This window comes from Mustela nigripes, chromosome 13 (assembly GCF_022355385.1).
Source record: "Mustela nigripes isolate SB6536 chromosome 13, MUSNIG.SB6536, whole genome shotgun sequence".
Lineage (NCBI taxonomy): Eukaryota > Metazoa > Chordata > Mammalia > Carnivora > Mustelidae > Mustela > Mustela nigripes.
Window position 1 is genome coordinate 27,848,338 of NC_081569.1, and position 14,105 is coordinate 27,862,442.

Consider the following 14,105-nt stretch of genomic DNA (forward strand, 5'->3'; position numbering starts at 1 on the left):
ATATATATATATATATATATATATATATATATATATATATATATATATATATACACACACATACATACACACACACACCTTTTTTTTTTAACTTATTTTTACACCCTTTCTTCTCCCCATGATTTGGGGTCTCTTCTGATTTGGTTAATGCACATTTTTCTGGGGCCTTTGCCACCCTTTTAGTATTTTATTCTCTTGTTCATATATTCTTATCTGGATAAAATGACAAGATAGAAAAACTCAACACAAAAAAGAAGAACAAGAGGCAGTACCGAAGGCTAGGGACCTAATTAATATGGACATTGGTAATATGTCAGATCTAGAGTTCAGAATGATGATTCTCAAGGCGCTAGCTGGGCTCAAAAAAGGCATGGAAGATATTAGAGAAAACCTTTCCAGAGAAATAAAAGCCCTTTCTGGAGAAATAAAAGAACTAAAATCTAGCCAAGCTGAAATTTAAAAAGCTACTAATGAGGTGCAATCAAAAATGGAAGCTCTTACTGCTAGGATATATGAGGCAGAAGAGAGAAATAATGATATAGAAGACAAAATGGTGGAGAACAAAGAAGCTGAGCAAAAGAGAGGCAAACAACTACTGGATCACAAGGGAGAATTAGAGAGAGAAGTGATACCGTAAGATGAAACGATATTAGAATAATTGGGATTCTAGAAGAAGAAAGAGAGAAGGGAGCAGATGGTATACTGGAGCAAATTATTGTAGAGAATTTCCCTAATATGGCAAAGGGAATAAGCATCAAAATCCAGGAGGTGCCGAAAATCCTCCTCAAAATCAACAAGAATAGGTCCACACCCTGTCTTCTAACAGTAAAACTTACAATTCTTAGTGACAAAGAGAAAATCCTGAAAGCAACCTAGGACAAGAAGTCGGTAACATACAATGGTAAAAATATTAGATTGGCAGCAGACTTATCCACAGAGACCTGGGAGGCCAGAAAGAACTGGCATAATATATTCAGAGCACTAAACGAGAAAAACATGCAGCCGAGAATACTATATCCAGCGAGGTTAACACTGAAAATAGGAGATATAAAAAGCTTTCAGGACAAACAAAAACTAAAAGAGTTTGTAAACACCAAACCAGCTCTTTAGGAAATATTGAAAGAGGTCCTCTAAGCAAAGAGAGAGCCTAAAAGTAGTAGACCAGGAAGGAACAGGGACAATATACAGTAACAGTCACCTTACAGGCAATACAATGGCACTAAATTTATACCTTTCAGTATTTACCCTGAATGTAAATGGACTAAACGCCTCAGCCAAGACACAGGGTATCAGAATAGATTAAAAAAAAAAAAGACTCATCAACTTGTTGTCTTCAAGAAACTCATTTTAGACCCAAAGACACCTCCAGATTTAAAGTGATGGGGGGGGGAAGCAATTTACCATGCTAATGCACAGCACATCAAAAGAAAGCTTGGGGCGGGGGTTGGGGGGCAATCCTTACATCAGATCAATTAGATCTTAAGCCAAAGACAATAAGAGATGAGGAAGGACACTATATCATACTTAAAGGGTCTGTCCAACAAGAAGACTAACAATTTTAAATATCTATGCCCCTAACATGGGAACAGCCAACTACATAAACCAATTAATAACAAAATCAAAGAAACACATCAACAATTATACAATAATAGTAGGGGACTTTAAAACCCCTCTCACTGAAATGGACAAATCATCCAAGCAAAAGATCAACAAGGAAATAAAGACCTTAAATGACACACTGGACCAGACGGACATCAAAGATATATTCAGGGCACCTGGGTGGCTCAGTGGGTTAAGCCGCTGCCTTCGGCTCAGGTCATGATCTCAGGGTCCTGGGATCGAGTCCCACATCAGGCTCTCTGCTCAGCGGGGGGCCTGCTTCCGTTCCTCTCTATCTGCCTGCCTCTGTCTACTTGTAGTCTCTGTCTGTCAAATAAAATCTTTAAAAAAAAAAAAAAAGATATATTCAGAACATTCCATCCCAAAGCAACAGAATACACATTCTTCTCTAGTGCACATGGAACATTCTCCAGAACAGATCACATCCTGGGTCACAACTCAGGTCTCAACCAGTACCAAAAGACTGGGATCATTCCCTGCATATTTTCAGACCACAATGCTCTGAAGCTAGAACTCAATCACAACAGGAAATTTGTAAAGAACCCAAATACATGGAGGCTAAAGAGCATCCTACTAAAGAATGAATGATTCAACCAAGAAATTAAAGAAGAATTGAAAAAATGCACGGAAACGAATGATAACGAAAACACAACTGTTCAAAATCTGTGGGACACATCAAAGGCAGTCCTGAGAGGAAAATATATAGCGATACAAGCCTTTCTCAAGAAACAAGAAAGGTCTCAAATACACATCCTAACCCTACACCTTAAGGAGAACAGCAAAGAAAGCCTAAACCCAGCAGGAGAAGAGAAACCACAAAGATCAGAGCAGAAATCAGTGAAATAGAAACCAAAAAAACAACAGAACAAATCAACAAAACTAGGAGCTGGTTCGTTAAAAGAATTAATAAGACTGATAAACCCCTGGCCAGACTTATCAAAAAGAAAAGAGAAAGGACCCAGATAAAATCATGAATGGAAGAGGAAAGATCACAACCAACACCAAAGAAATACAAACAATTATAAGAACATATTATGAGCAACTCTATGCCAGCAAATTTGACAATCTGGAAGAAATGGATGCTTTCCTAGAGACATATAAACTACCACAACTGAACCAGGAAGAAATAGAAAACCTGAACAGACCCACCCATATCCAGTAAGGAGATTGAAGCAGTCATCAAAAATCTCCCAACAAACAAGATCCCAGGGGCAGATGGCTTCCCAGAGGAATTCTACCAAACATTTAATGAAGAATTAATACCTATTCTCCTGAAACTGTTCCAAAAATAGAAATGGAAGGAAAACTTCCAAACTCATGTTCTGAGGCCAGCATTATCTTGATACCAAAACCAAAGACCCCATCAAGAAAGAGAATTATAGACCAATATCCTTGATGAACACAGATGGGAAACTTCTCACCAAAATACTAACCAATGGGATCCAACAGTACATTAAAAGGATTATTCACCACGACCAAGTGGGATTTATTCTAGGGCTGCAAGGTTGGTTCAACATCTGCAAATCAATCAATGTGATACAATACATTAATAAAAGAAAGAACAAGAACCATATGATACTCTCAGTAGATGCTGAAAAAGCATTTGACAAAGTACAGCAACCTTTCTTGATCAAAACTCTTCAAAGTGTAGGGACAGAGGGTACATACCTCAATATCATCAAAGCCATCTATGAAAAACCCACAGCAAATATCATTCTCAAAGGAGAAAAACTGAGAGCTTTTCTGCTAAGGTCAGGAACACGGCAGGGATGTCCATTATCACTACTGCTATTCAACATAGTACTAGAAGTCCTAGCCTCAGCAATCAGACAACAAAAAGAAATAAAACGCATCCAAATAGGCAAAGAAGAAGTCAAACTATCACTCTTTGCAGATGATATGATACTTTATGCAGAAAACCTGAAAGACTCCACTCCTAACCTGCTAGAACTCATACAGGAATTCAGTAAAGTGTCAGGATATAAAATCAATGCATAGAAATTAGTTGCATTTCTATATACCAACAAGACAGAAGAAAGAGAAATTAAGAAATCAATCCCATTTACAACTGCTCCCAAAACCAGGAATAAACCTAAGCAAAGAATTTGTACTCAGAAAACTATAAAGTACTCAAGAAAGAAATTGAGGAAGACACAAAGAAATGCAAAAAAAGTTCCATGCTCATGGATTGGAAGAACAAATATTGTGAAAATGTTTATGCTACCTAAAACAATCTACATGTTTAATGCAATCCCTATCAAAATACTGTCCATTTTTTTCAAAGAAATGGAATGAATAATCCTAAAATTCATATGGAACCAGAAAAGACCTTGAATAGCCAGAGGAATGTTGAAAAAGAAAGCCAACGTTGGTGGCATCAAAATTCCAGACTTCAAGCTCTATTACAAAGCTGTCAAGACAGTATGGTACTGGCACAAAAACAGACACATAGAATGAATGTGTCTGATACAGAATACAGAATACAGAGTCCAGAAATAGACCCTCAACTCTATAGTCAAGTAATCTTTGACAAAGCAGGAAAGAATGTCCAATGGAAAAAAGACAGTCTCTTCAACAAATGGTGTTGGGAAAATTGGACAGCCACATGCAGAAAAATGAAACTGGGCCATTTCCTTACACCACACACAAAAACAGCCTCCAAATGGATGAAAGACCTCGATGTGAGAAAGTTGCTATGACCTCAGCCGCAGCAACTTCTTTCTGGAAACATCGCCAAAGGCAAGGGAAGCAAGGGCAAAAGTGAACTATTGGGACTTCATTAAGATCAAAAGCTTTTGCACAGCAAAAGAAACAGTCAACAAAACCAAAAGACAACTGACAGAATGGGAGAAGATATTCGCAAACAACACATCAGATAAAGGGCTAGTATCCAAAATCTATAAAGAATTTATCAAACTCAACACCCAGAGAACAAATAATCCAATCAAGAAATGGGCAGAGGATGTGAACAGACATTTCTGAAAAGAAGACATCCAGATGGCCAACAGACACATGAAAAAGTGCTCCATATCACTTGGTATCAGGGAAATACAAATCAAAACCACAGTGAGATACCACCTCACACCAGTCAGAATGACTAAAAGTAACAAGTCAGGAAACGACAGATGCTGGTGAGGATGCGGAGAAAGGAGAATGTTGGTGGGAATGCAAGCTGGTACAGCCACTCTGGAAAACAGCATGGAGGTTCCTCAAAAAGTTGAAAATAGAGCTACCCTACAACCCAGCAATTGCACTACTGCACTACTTACCCTAAAGATACAAATGTAGGGACCCGAAGGGGAAGGTGCACCTGAATATTTATAGCAGCAATATCTACAATAACCAAACTATGAAAGGAACCTAGATGTCCATCAACAGATGAATGAATAAAGAAGATGTGGTATACATATACAGTGGAATACTAAGCAGCCATCAAAAGAAATGAAATCTTGCCTTTTGCGATGATGTGGATGGAACTAGAGGGTATTATGCTGAGAAAAATAAGTCAATCAGAGAAAGACAAGTATCACATGATTTCCCTGATATGAGGAAGTTGAGAAGCAAAGTGGGGGGTCTGGGGGGTAAGGAAGGAAAAAATGAAACAAGATGGGATCAGGAGGGAGACACACCATAAGAGACTCTTAATCTCACAAAACAAACTGAGGGTTGCCAGGGGAGGGGAGTAGGGAGAAGGTGGTTAAGTTATGGACATTGGGGAGGGTTTGTGCTATGGTGAGTACTATGAAGTGTGTAAACCTGGTGATTCACAGACCTGTATCCCCAGGCCTAATAATACATCATATGTTAATTAAAAATTAAAAAAAAAAAGAGGAATTGTTTTCTGAAGCAATGGTAATAACAGCCATCTTGCCATCACGAGACGATCTGTAAGAGGCTCAAAACTAGTATGCTCAGAATGATAAAGAGAAAAGACTTAAAAAGACAGAAAGAGGCTTGGTCTCCAATAGTATTATTAAAAAGCAGAATGTCTGACAGAAAGTACTTCTTCTGGACTTCTTTTTTTTTTTTTTTTTAAGATTTTATTTATTTATTTGACAGCGAGAGATCACAAGTAGGCAGAGAGGCAGGCAGAGAGAGAGGAAGGGAAGGAAGCAGGCTCCCTGCCGAGCAGAGAGCCCGATGCGGGACTCGATCCCAGGACCCTGAGATCATGACCTGAGCCGAAGGCAGCGGCTTTACCCACTGAGCCACCCAGGCACCCCTGGACTTCTTGTTATTTGGGAAAAATAAAGCTTTATTTGTAAAATGTCAAAAATAAAATAAAATTAAATCTTTAAATAAAATAAAATAGCAACCCATTTATCCTGATTCCCACCCCTGACACTCCCTATCCCACTTCTCTAGAGCATTTATCACATTATTTACTTAATGGGTATACTGTCCATCTCTCCTTACAAGAACATAAGCTTCATGGTGTTTGTTGGTTTTGTTACTGCTTTAGCCTCAGGACTTAGAACAGTGCCTGGCAATGACTAAGCATTAAATACTTACTTACTAATAAATAAAGTTCATTATAAAAAATACTTGCTTACCAAATTGCTTACTCTCACGCTTCTACATATCCAGAGCCTTCCAATTGTTTCAGATCAACTCAAAAGTTATCTTCAAAAAGCCTATTCTGACATCCCCAGCTGACAGAGATCTTCTACATCTGAATTTCCAGACCATTTCAGCTGTATTCTTTACTTAAAGCATGAAATAGTACAGACAGTAGTATATAAGACATTGGAATCAACCAAATCACTGGCTATGTGACTTTGAGAAGTCATTTAATCTCTTTGAGTATCAGTATTCTCATCTATAAAGATGAAGAGGTTAAAAAGGCTATGTCCCCATTTTTCCAAAATAGATATACAAATAGCTAGTAAGAACACGAGAAGATGTTGAACATCATTAGTCATTACAGATATACAAAGCACAACCACAATAAGATACAACTTCACACCCATTAGGATGGCTATAATCCAAAAGACAAACAATAACAAGTATTGGAGAGGATGTGGAAAAACTAGAGGCAACATACACAGCTTCTGGGGAATGTAATATGCTGTAGCTGGTTTTGTAAATAATCTGGCAGTTCCTCAAAAAGTTAAACAGAATTACCATATGACCCAGCAATTCCACTCCTAAGTATACACCCAAGAGAAATGAAAACATATCCACAGAAAAACTTACAAATGTTTATAGCAGCATTATTCATAATATTCAAAAAGTGAAGCAATCCAAATGTCCATCAACTAATGGATAAACAGAATATGGTATACCCACACAATAAAATATCGTTCAGCCATAAAAGACATGAAGTTTCTGAAAAAGTCAAAACTATGGAGACAGGGAAAAGATCAAGTGTTTTAGTGGTTACGAAGAAGGCGGGATAAATAGAACACAAAGAATTTTCAGGCAGTGAAAGTATTCTTTATGATACTATAATGGTGGACAAAATACATGTCATTACACATTTGTCCAAACCCATAAATACAACACCAAGAGTAAATACAAATGCAAACTACAGACTTTGGTGCGATAGGCGCTTGTCAATGTAAGTTAAATGAATTGTAACAAAAGTACCACTCTGGTAGGGGATGTTGATAAAAGGGGAAACTATGGGGGCACCTGAGTGCCTCAGTGGGTTAAGCCTCTGCCTTCGGCTCAGGTCACGATCTCAGGGTTCTGGGATCAGGCCCCATATCAGGCTCTCTCCTTGGCGGGGAGTCTCTCTCTGCCTGCCTTTTTGCCTACTTGTGATCTCTGTCAAATAAGTAAATAAATAAACTCTTTTAAAAAGGGCAGGGAGAGCTATGCATAAGTGGAGGCAGGGAGGATATGTACTTTCCTCTCCACTTCTCTGTGACCCTAAAACTGCCCTAAAAAATTAAAAGTATTAAAGGAAAAGGTAGTGCTAATACATGCTACAACTTGAATATGGAAAACACTATGCTAAATGAAGAAGCCAGGCACAAAAGACCACATATTATATGATTCTATTAATATGAAATGCCAGAATAGGCAAATCCACAGAGGAAAAAAAAAGTAGATAAGTGGTTGCCTAGGGCTGGTGAAGGAAATAGGATGGAGAAACAAGGGAGGTCAGGAACGGGGAATGGCTGTTATGAGGTTTTATATTGGGGTTTTGAAAATGTTCTAAAGTTAATTGTGGTGATGGTTACACAAATCTGTGAATACACTAAAAACCACTGAAGTATACAAGTTAGTGGCTAAATTTTATGGTATATGAAATATATCTCAATAAAGCTACTCAAAAAAAAAAAAAACTTAATACCTAATCCAGAACTTCCAAAATGTTATGCATTCAGTTATTACTTTCATATTTGAAAGTAATAAATATTTCATATTTCATAATATTTTTCTCTAAATAAAACTTTTACTTCTATTTTAAAAGAAAATTTATAATGCTACCATAAACAAACAGTTTATATAAAAGATGGATATGGCAAATATTGGCAATGTTATTCAAATAAATTAATCTTAAGAAGAAACTCTAGAATACAGCAAAACAATGGGCAAACAGAAAATAGAGCACATAACAACAACAAAAACCAAACAAGTCAGTAAACAGGGAACAGACACCAGGATTGACTGGGCCAGAGATTTCGGAACAATCTGGAGCCAGTGATAAACTGAAGTCTCACTTGTCCTAGCCTGCCCTACGGTCCCATGAAGTCTGTGGAGACACCTGAGAGTGCTACAACTGGCAATGGGCAGATTGATTCCAATGCCAGGAAAGGCCTGCCTCTCTTCTTTACCTGAGTTTAGGTACACGGGTCCTGAAAAGGCAAAAAGTAAATGGCAGGCCCAAAATAGTAGAAGACTGCTAGTAACTAAAAAATACAGGCACATCTAATAGAAGCCAGGACAGTACATCTATGAATTGTTCTCATGTTTGCCAGTAAATTCTAGAAAAACTGGATTTGGCAATATACAATGTTCACAAAATCTATCACTCAATGTTCTGGCATTTTCTGAAATTGAAGAAAATCTGAGTATTTCCCTGAGTCTGGTACTTAAACAACTGTCAAAAACTATCCCCAAAACTATCAGTAATTATTCACATCTTTGCTGAGTGGAAAATAAATGCATTATGGTAAAATAAGTACTCTGAAGACCACCACAGACATTTTATAATTCCAAACTGTTTAATGAATTTTTCAATTTTCACACTCCCATATATACTGCCATGAATGAATCAAACAGGAAGCATTTATCTTCTCCCATGAACCTGGCATGCCTCTTTGAAAATACCAAACTACTTTTCTTTTGCAGTACTATATTAAACAAGCCTAACACAAACTGAAATCTTTAAAAATCAAATATGTCTGAGATTTGCTTCAAAACAATGAAGGGGTGTTAGCTTTTATAAGATAAGACTGTCCATGTGTACATAATTACTGAAATATAGAGACTGATACATAGCAATTAATTCTACTATTCTAATCTACGTTTTCAAAATATATAATGAATTTATCGATATGGGGGGAAAAAGGCAAAAGAAAAATTAAATTTCCTTACAACCCATAGCCCACTGACAAGTCCTTAAAACAGGCAGAGTGACATTCCTCTAGGGACTCAGCTGCCTTGATGTTACTACTTTGCTAAGGCAAAAGGCAGTCTTAACATGACCCTCCAGGTTCCTGTAAGTCTACTTTAACATATAGAAATTTATTTGGAAACTTCCTTTATCTCAACTCCTCAAGATACACGTTGGCAATCATCTCCCAAGCATATGACCGACCAATATACATCTGAAGGGTCTCCTGACTAGGGTTTTACTAAACAATAATAAAGGACTTTTTCCCAACAATAGCTAGCCCCCTCAAGGTCCTGGAAAACTTGCTTCCAAAATTCCTTAGAGACTTGCACTATCCCTAACCCCAACCCCCAGCTTTAAAGTATATAATGGGCAACTCCTCATGACCCCAGTGCAGCTCTTTCTGCCCATGGGTCCTGTCCCACACTATACTAAAACCAAATTTTTGCCCCCAGAGACATCTCAAGAAATCTTTCTTGGCTGTTGGCTTTGAATCCTAATGTCTTTCCTACATCACTTACTACTTTAAGAAATTATTTAAGGGGCGCCTGGGTGGCTCAGTGGGTTGGGCTGCTGCCTTCGGCTCGGGTCCTGGTCTCAGGGTCCTGGGATCGAGTCCTGCGTCGCCTCTCTGCTCGGCGGGGAGCCTGCTTCCTCCTCTCTCTCGCTGCCTGCCTCTCTGCCTACTTGTGATCTCTCTCTGTCAAATAAATAAATAAATAAATAATCTTAAAAAAAAAAAAAGAAAGAAAGAAAGAAAGAAATTATTTAAAAGTAGTCATTAGGACACCTGGGTGGCTAGTCTGTTAAGCGACTGCCTTCGGCTCAGGTCATGATTCTGGGGTCCTGGGATCGAGTCCCACTTTCGGCTCTCTGCTCAGCAGGGAGTCTGCTTCTCCCTTGATACTCCCCTTCTCATGCTCTCTCTCCCTCTCTCATTCTCTCTCTCAAATAAATAAATAAATAAATAGCTTTTAAATAAATTAATTAAAATAAAATAAAAAGTAGTCATTATTTTAGCAAATCTTCATAAAATCTTTAGTGTTTCATGTCCAGAGTAAATAAAGTCTTTCTATATATCATTTCCTCTTAAAAATTTTTTAAGGTAGAGTAAGATCTTTGAAATAAAAATAAGAACCTCTGAAAAAAAAAATTTTTTTTTAAGGTGGCTCCACCAGTGAACTGCAGGTCTTTTTGCTATTTATACCACATAAGATGTACTGTCGAAGCCAAACATATTTGTGAAAAAGGTTATCATCCCAGCACAAAACTGTAAACAGATATTTATTAATTACTGAGTTATTCAAGCCATTTACAGTTATCACTTCTACAATTTCAGAAATGCCAATTTCACAATGGATATCAGATTGCACCATTAGAGAGAATTCTGTTTAACTTCCCACTAAATACCACCACAACTTTCTAAAAATTTAAAGAATGTTCACAATGTGATTCCCAAATAATTTTTTTTCTCCTTTAAGACAGAATCTCAAGCCCCTTCCATCTTATCTTTAAAACATTCCTGAAAGTGGTTAAGTGAAGGTATTAATAACATTAATATCAAATCAAACTTTTGATGATTATTAAGTATCTATGAAGCCCTAAGGACATTTTTAAAGCCTATGTTTAAAACACTAATCCTTTGAATCCTAGTCACCAAAATAATTTATAAATCGATTTATATAGTAACATTGATTATGCTTCCATGCATAATCCACAAGGCAGACTGACCAAAAGTGGTTAACTATAGAGAAAAAAAAAGTACAGCACAAGGGAGAGGGGAGAAAGAAAAAGCAAGCATTTGTTGAGAGAAGACTTTGGGGGAGGAGCAGTTCTTAATTCTTCACAGACACCTCATTTACTTGCTATCAACAAACATATGAGGTGAACGGTATTATCTCTATTTTACAGATGAGGAAATCAAGACTCAGAAAAATTTAGTAATCTTCCAAAGTAGTGAGGCTCGGATTCAAACTCTTACCAATTTGCCTTCAATACCATCATTATCACACTTCCTCCCACAAAGAAACTTCCCAAATAATATTAAAAATGGACTCTGAATAATTAAAATATTAATACCTTAAAAATGAAATCTTGCCATTTGCAACGACATGGATGGAACTGAAGTGTATTACACTAAGCAAAATAAATCAGTCCAAGACAAATACCGTATGATTTCACTCATATGTGGGATTAAAGAAGCAAAACAGATGAACATAGGGGAAGGGAAGGAAAAACAAAATACGATAGAGAGGAAGGCAAACCATAAAAGACTCTTTAATATAAGGAAGAAACTGAGGGTTACTGGAGGGTGGGTGGGTGGGTGGAGGGATGGGGAAACTGGGTGATGGGCACTAGGAGGACACTTGATGTAATGAGCACTGGGTGTTATATGAAACTGATGAATTACTAAATTCTACCCCTGAAACTAATACTACACTATATGTGAACTAACTTGAATTTAAAGAAAATCTCGAACTAAAAATAAAATATTAATTCCTTAGTGGATATTATTCGGATCATTTCCATATGTGGCATAAATCAATCTGCATCCAACACATTTTGAGGAAAAGTCATAGTTAGAAAAAAATAAAAGGGCCGGAACACCAATATAAATCAGAGCGGGATAATGGTCGGATTACCAACCCTAGGTCTGAAAGCATCATCCCAGATCAAGCATTACCAGCAGGTGACCCTGGGGCAAGTCGTAATGTCTCTGGAACCTCAGTTTCCCCATTCTTATGAGAATGAAATAGTTAATGTTGGTGAAATCAATGTGTAAACTGCAACGAATTATAATACATACAAAGAATTGCTATCTGTTCGTCAAGTGACTGTAATGAATAAGTTCATGGAAAATATCTTGGCACAAACAAAATGAGGGATACAGTCCACCAGCAACAGGAAGCTGCTCTCAGGCAGGCAGCCCCATCTCAGGGAGAGCCACTTGACAGCAGCAGGTGCTCAGAGAATCAGTTTTCTGTCTGCTTTCTAAAAATCCCGTCACTCACTGGCGGGGGGGGGGGGGGGGGGAAAGGCGCGAAGGAAGTGGTGGGAAAGGAGCACTAACAGAGGCAGAAGGCTGGGTCCTATTACTCCCAGGTGCGAGGCACTGGTTCAACTCTTCACCCCTCTAGGCCCCTCTAGGCTCTCGTTAAGACGGAGAGCCCATTCCCGCCCTGCCTCCCTGGCAGAACTAAGACCCAAATCATCGAGCAGGGAAAGCGTGGTAAATCCTGCAGAGAATGAGATGATGATGGCGATCACCTGTCAGATGAAGGGCCTGTGGGAGTCCCCTCCAGGAGCCCCTTGCAGTTTGGACATTCCAGATGCCTCGACAAGCGCGCGGCCGCGCACCCCGAGAAGGGGTGAGCAGTCCCCTGCCCACCCCCCGGCCCATGGGGTGCACAGGGTCCCACGTCCCTCACACGCCAGCTGAACCCACTGGGCAGGCCGAGAGCCTGCCCACCGTCGCCCCCCAGGCCTACTGAGGGGAACCCCCGGCCCTCTTTGGCAGCCGCGGCTCCCCTCCCCCAGCACCGATCGCTGTCCCTCTCCGCCCGCACTCCCAGGTAAGGGAAAAGGGTGAAGGGGTGTAGTCGCCGCCATTTTGTCCCTTGGACCCCGCAACGCATTCCGCCGACCAGCGCCCCAGCCCAGGCCCTCCCCGGTCTGCGCTTCGCGCGCCCCTCGCGGACACTCACCCCCGGCCGCCCTGCGCAGTTCGGGGCGGCTCCGAGCGTCCCGCCGGGAAAGGGGCGGGGCGGGGAGGGGCAGTAGCGGAGGGGCGGGGCGGGGCGGCTGCCCGGTGTACCACGTGACTTCCAGCCACGGCCGCGAGGCTCCGCGCCTCTCGCCGCGGCCGCCCGCGCGCAGGCGCAGCCGGGTTCGCGCCGTCCGGCCGGGAGGCGGGAGACTGGGCGGGTGTTAGATTTCCTCGTCCCGGCGCCGCTGCTTCCCGGGATGTATTCCCCTCGGTGGGCTGCACTCGCATCGCTGCTTTTAGCCACAATCTTTGATTCAGTCCCTTTCTTCCGCCCGTTTTACCGCCAGTTAGTCCCAGAGATTGACGACCTAGAGGGCCGCCTCACAAAAATCTGTACTTGGGAAAAGGCTTTGAGCACAGCTTACCCTCCGCCGTGAAGCTTTATTCGTCCCTTGTACGCCAGCCGTGAAAGGCTCAGAGTACAAAGACCCAACAAGTGCGTTTTCTCTACTTCAAAGACAAAGTAAACACACGAACGGTGTTTAAATCACAGTTCTGAACAAACAGAAAAGAGACTCAAGGCAGACCGTAATTGTCAAATGAATATTACACATCACTTTTCATCCACCCGGGATGCTCGGACCCAACCTTTCCCTATCCCTTGCTACCCACAATATCCAGAAGTCGTGGAATCCAGTTGAATCTACCTCACAATTAAGACTATAAGCTTACGGTAGGAGAAGATGGATCAGGGAACATAATGCAATTTCATAAAAGATGGTTGGGGCTTTATTCCTCCTTTCAACTATTCCTTTTCTCCTCTCTTTTAATTCCCATAGTATTTAAATACCTCTCTGATCTTGAAATCTCCTACTCAACCCACCAAACCCCACTTCAATCTGGTTTTTTCCTCCTCTTTACAGATCTGCCTGTTCCCGCTACACTTCTCCAGTCATCCAAACAATGTCTCTACTTCCTCAACTACAACTCATGTACAGTAGTAACTCGTGTTACTGCCCTACCGCCATATGGAAACCATTCTTTCCAGAGTGATTAGGTATCTCCTAACTGCAGGTGCTGTGAACGTATTCATCATGACCTAAATTAATTTCTCTGCATTAGTTGACACTCCTTACTTCTGGAAACACTCTTTCCTTGTCTTTCGTCTTTACTCTCTTGATCTCACCTTTCCATCTCTACCTACCCCTTCTT

The 14,105-nt window shown here is 40.1% G+C and overlaps 1 protein-coding gene across 1 annotated transcript in view; it reads right to left on the reverse strand.

The window, feature by feature from the left end:
• Positions 1-12,996, reverse strand: part of SCAPER (S-phase cyclin A associated protein in the ER) — a 519,522-nt gene extending 506,526 nt beyond the window's left edge. Inside the window, exon 1 of the mRNA XM_059372064.1 lies at positions 12,892-12,996. The gene's annotated coding sequence lies outside the window, so the exon portion shown is untranslated. The remainder of the gene's footprint in view (positions 1-12,891) is intronic.
• Positions 12,997-14,105: the final 1,109 nt, after the last annotated feature.